Genomic DNA, 6,269 nt, shown 5'->3' on the forward strand with positions numbered 1-6,269 from the left:
GGGAAAACCCCATAAAACAGCAAACGGTCACATAGTGCAAAACTATTTAAAATTAAAACGGAACAGTAGAGAAAATCCGATCAGAATGACAAAATAAACTAAGCATCCACTGGAAGGAATCCCAATATCTGCAGACAGATCCGTTACGGCTTTCTAGGCCTCATCAGTGCAGCTAGGGTATAGACCCAAACGACACGTTTGACCAGCTTAGGTAGGCCCCAAACTAGTCCACGACTACTAATGATTAAAGAGCCAAACCAATGCAATATATATACACAGCCCAGGTGTGAATGCAAATAGTGTACACAATTTGGCTCATGTGCACTTTAAAGAACCCTACATCTTTCGAGACGAGTAGGGTGTTACCCCGGTGTACTGGTCCCGGATCTGTCTGCAGATATTGGGATTCCTTCCAGTGGATGCTTAGTTTATTTTGTCATTCTGATCGGATTTTCTCTACAGTATATATATATATATATAGTAATGGTGGTGCTGCATAGGCAATATACATATAGTAAATAACGAGTCAAACGGTATCAGTAATTTACTTGAAATATAGCTCGATAAAGACTATAGATTAATAAAGACAAACCATAATGCAACATTATTATAAGAAGATGAATTTGCGGTGCTTATGCGGAGTTAACTATTATTCCTTCAGTCCCGTAAGGGGCTTTGGTCAATATTTTACGAAATAACGGCTCTTTGGCTTAACCACCCTTTTGCGTATCCATCCTATATGATTCTGGTGGCGGAACGAGTCTTCTCGGATAAGGTATAAACCGTAGGCCCAGTGTACACAATTTGGCCCATGTACTTTGAGAGTTCAGTACAAAGCTCTATATAAATGGAACTACATTATATTTTTTCCACTTTCCCCCAGTTTTCAAATATAAAAAAAAAATGTATCTCATTAACCGTTCCCAAATTTTTCAAATGCTTCTTTGCGTTCTAGAAATATCAGTTGTAGGCTTAAAACATATAATTTGTTTTCCTCCGGAACCTGGGTTTAATATAAGATCCCAACCGACATTCGCATTTATACAATTTGTTCTACAATATTTATTACATGTTATAGTACGTTATTAGGCCTTTGAAAAGTCTAGATAATGGTAAGAGAGGTTGCAGAGTATTGAACAAAACCATTAATATCCAAACCGTACATTAACATTTATTTTTGTCCTTCATTATTCTACTGGATGTATGTTATTATTTAAAGTGATGGATATCACGTGACTATGAAAATATCGATAGATACCATTAACTACCACTCCCAGCTAGCTCCCAGATCAACGCAAGATGTATTTCAGATATCGGAGCCGTTTTTAATTCGACTATCATTCCGCCAATAACCAACATCTGATGTGCAGTGTAGTTTGTATCAGCTTCAATAAGATCGGTGTGTTTGATGTTTTAAAAACAATGCGATGCGACTGCCTCTTATCAAACTATGTAATCATATTGAAGTACGTCAAATACCCTTCTATTTCAAGTTGTAGTGTGACAACCTACATTTGAAATTATTACATTTCGCGACATGTGACCTTTTCGTATAGATTGAAAGCACATTATATAATTCACTTCTTCCACTGATGTCATTCTTTCGAAAAGCAAATCCGATTCGTATCCGCACGACATATATTTATATCGCAATATCTGGTAATCTATACACGCACTTATCATAATGACAACAAACATATTAGACCTGGATATGAAGAAGTATTGATCCGGAATTTGGTAACATTTGCACCTGGTTCATTTTTTAGCTATAACTCGCATGGTATGTAGATTTTATTCTCTCATTTCTCTAGGCCAAGAACTTTCACTTCTGCGCAACGCATTGTTGGCCTGGAACCGTCTTAGCACCAGCATATTTGCCATGGTGATATTATGACGAATCCCTCGACAGTTTGCGCGAGACATTAAGATGCAGTGCTTATAGGGAGTTAACTGTTACTCATGCAAATATTTTTGCAGATTAATGCCAGAAATCGAAGGATTAAGATCACGTAATTAATTGATGATTTTATCAACAAGTATTTAAACAGGCCACGATTTGTTTACTAATAATTATTCGAACAACTACAATTAGCTAGATGAAGTCGCACAAGTGGACCTCCACGTCTTGAAGTTAAAGTGGTTGTATCACGAGTGAAAAATGTTGGTGAGAGCACGCATAATCCTTCTATACTTACTGAAATGGCAACTTCAGAGCCATCAATCCTCCTGATTGGCCGCGGTGCAGTGTGATGTAGGTGCATCCGCAATTGCATTATTCGAGCGATTATATGCCGCTTTACTGTATGATCGTTAGCGAATTGTGCTAGTATGAAAACTGCTCTTATTTCTTTTATTCTTATATGAACAATTGTCTTTTAGCTTTTTATCCTTGATCGTTTTAATCTTGGTGTAGCCAGGCCTTTAATCGGAAAAGTACGACGTCTAAATTAATATAAGTGGATTTTTTCAAGTGCCGCGTATTTGAAATACCGAACAACTTAAATTTACCTGACTTTGCAACATGTCGACGCCCTTGGCTTAGTTCCGATCACTAGGCGCAAATTGGGTCCCAGATAGTAAAAATAAATATAAGAAAAATGTTTTGCTAGTAGGAATCGTCATTAAAAACAAAAGTAATACTGCATTATTAATAATAACATAATCGCAACGGCAATAGACCTATTTGTTAATCTGGACTGTTTAATGTAAAGAAAATGGAGGGAAAATAAACATTTTTTTTCTTCGAAATAAGAAAAGGCTGGTTTAATGGCCTATTCCACTGGCTCACTGGTGGGCTTGTTAGGATTTTCAAATATCCCCTCGCGACATATTAAGAGATGCCTATGCAATTTAGTTCGACAGGTTTGGTTGTTTAATGTTATTTATTTTAGTATTGAGACCAGGGAATCGAAGTACAAACAGAAAGACTATGATTAAATACGACAGAATGACATGTCTTATGACGAACGATCTTCTTCTGAGTGATCGGGTTTCCCGCCAAACAAAGTTGTAATAATTGGGGACAAATTAGATAATAAGTTCTATAATTGGCATGGTATTTATGTACCGTAAAGTTTTATACATCATTCTACATATCATATTTCGATTAATATAACTATAAAATTGGGGGAAAAAAATGCCCCACATTATGCACATCTTTAAAGCATTGTCACGCGAGAACAATGTAGACGCACTGATGACGCTTGCAAACGCTACTCGCAATATAGGTTTTGTTGGCATCCACGCGCTTTAGGATGTCATAGACCTATCAGTCTAACGCAGCTATGAACGCACTACACTGCACCGCACCACATCAATTTCTTTGGAGATGTTAGGATATTTTTGTTTGTGTTCACAAGGATGAATTCGGCTTCATCTAAGTCACAAATAGTACATTTTAAAATAAGCTTTAGTTGCGTCATCGGTTTGAAAACTTTTTAATTGGTCAGGGAATTCACGCACAGTATGCGCGTCTTTTATGATGCATAACTCGGATGATTTAATATTATTAATTCGTGTTGCAGTAGATTTTTTTTTTTATTATTTCGGATGAACATATGGAACTAGAAAATTTAAATTTTAGTTATTGACGAAAGATATGAAGTCTCATGGAAGATTCTTGTGTCTACCTGTGACCTTGTTTTCGCTCTGTTTTAAACATTAAACTTAAAGTAAATCAATGTGGCCTAAGTTTCAACTGCATGGTAGTTTTTTAATCAAAATCGTAAAATATTGCTAGGCCTACAATCAGGCAAGATAATTATAAATACACTAAAATGATAATACTAATAATGATATCAATAATAATAATAATAATAATATGAAATAATATAAGAATAATAATAAAAATAATAAAAATAAATAATAACAATAATTCGTATAGCTACGAACATCTCGAAGAACTTTATTTTATTACCCGAGCTATGGATACATAAACCATCAGCCAACTCAAAAGATTTCATGTTCCCTAGAGAACCTAGTGATGCATGGGAAATTAACATAGATATATCCATTAAACAGTATAACATACACGGCATACCAGACACTAATGTATTATTATTTGGTGAAGATGGACAACAAAAATAATGATACGATGACTTAAGCGAAACATACCTAGCGTGAAATAATAGAGCGCATGCGCTTTATAAGTTACGCCGTCTGTCGTAAAATATAGAAAAACCCTTTAAATAATTAAAATCAAACATTGAATAGCTCATTTAGTGCGACCAAGTAAATTATTAACTTCTAATAATACACAGATCGAAACAGTGGTTTTTCTTGATTTACAGACGACAATCAAGAAGGACGGCTGAGTAAAGGCCAACTCAGACAGCGTCGACCGACGCAGTCCGACCCGATGTATCGTCGGAGACAGTCTTAAGCCGTCGTGAGAAATATTAAACATTTTAATATTCTACGACGCGACTTCCCCCGACGCACACCATCGCGTCTGCGTTTAACTCACACAGAGACCCGACGCGACAACAAATCGCGTCGGGCTGCGTCGTACGACGCTGTCTGAGTTGGCCTTCAGGAGAAACGTATTTTGTCGAGGGAAGAAGATATCGGGGTATTGGGGTGATTCTCTTACCGTTTCTAGGGGTCGTCTATGTTTTAGGCATTTTAATCTCTTACATAATGATTTCACGCTTGGTTTATAATTTCTTTGGCTGCTGCAGAGGGAGGGGGACGTCCCTTTTCGCCACCCCTGGATCCGCCACTGCTGATAAATTAGAGTTGAAACTTTTTAGTGAAACTTTTTGTCAAATAGGCCCCTATTTAAATATACGAAGTTCGCATTCAAAAGAGGGATTTGGAAGCGGTTTGCGCAGCGTCCTGGTCGGGATTTAATCCCTCCCTGTGCATTTTGCTTGTGTCTAGGAGTTTAAATGGGTACATGAGGAGCTTCGATTGCAAAATGCGCTGATATTCCATGTGGCAAACTATGGGATTTTCCAATATATAGGCATCGTTCCAATGATTGGGGTAATAATGAAGAAAAGTGCTTTGAGACTTATGCCTGTGTGTGTAGATGGCTATATAAAAACGTACATATTGCTTTAATTATTATCATGTTTTTTTTTTTTTTTTTAGTTTTCTTTTTTGGGTTTTTTTGTTTGTTTGTTTTTTTTTTTAGCTCAATACAGAATAAAAGTTCAGTTCTAGTTTCCAATGTACTATTTGGAAAAATAACGCACCTTGTGGGCTATCTCTGATTTCACTAATGGTTCTGATTTCTGCTGCCATGGTAATTCACGCGTGGCAGAACTTGTTGCTTTCCTTGTTGTTAAAGATAATTTTCCACATAACTAATCAAAATTCAAAGCAATTCCACCACACCATTATGAAAATTCCGCAAGTCATCAAGATTTTATGAATTCAAATGTATATTTTAAAATGATCCAAGACAAATATAAAAAAATAAACTCTAAACCATCCTGCGGTAATGTTTACATATAAATTGGTTAGGAAATCCTTAATTTAAGTTATCGACCAATGATTGGGGTAATAATGAAGAAAAGTGCTTTGAGACTTATGCCTGTGTGTTCCGCAAGTCATCAAGATTTTATGAATTCAAATGTATATTTTAAAATGATCCAAGACAAATATAAAAAAATAAACTCTAAACCATCCTGCGGTAATGTTTACATATAAATTGGTTAGGAAATCCTTAATTTAAGTTATCGACCATATAGGCCTATATAACCTTGCGGGCATATATATATATATATATATATATATATATATATATATATAAATCAAGACAGCCGTTAACACTGTTAAATTATATACATAAATCATCAAAGAAAGGTAAATATTGTGTTCGAATAAAGGACATAATAACACATCGTGTAGCATAGTTCTCAACGAATGTAGTCCTGTAAATAAATGAATAAAGAAATTGTGTAATAAAATGGCTCTGGCGGGACTCGAACCTGCGACCTCTCGCTGTCAAGGCGAGCGTCATAACCATTTTACCACGGAGGCTTCATGGTTAAACAGATTCAAATACCACCAGATACACTCCATTACACAATAAGTACGGCTAGAAACAAATAATTGCATATGCTGTAATATAAATCAAGATAGCTGTTAACACTGTTAAATTATATACATAAATCATCAAAGAAAGGTAAATACAGTGTTCGAATAAAGGACATAATAACACATCGTGTAGTATAGCTCTCAACGAATGCTACACGATGTGTTATTATGTCCTTTATTCGAACACTGTATTTACCTTTCTTTGATGATTTATATATATAAAA

The sequence above is a fragment of the Anneissia japonica genome, unplaced genomic scaffold (genome assembly GCF_011630105.1).
Source record: "Anneissia japonica isolate Jap-2015-1 unplaced genomic scaffold, ASM1163010v1 scaffold1231_len1163931_cov198, whole genome shotgun sequence".
NCBI classification, from domain to species: domain Eukaryota; kingdom Metazoa; phylum Echinodermata; class Crinoidea; order Comatulida; family Comatulidae; genus Anneissia; species Anneissia japonica.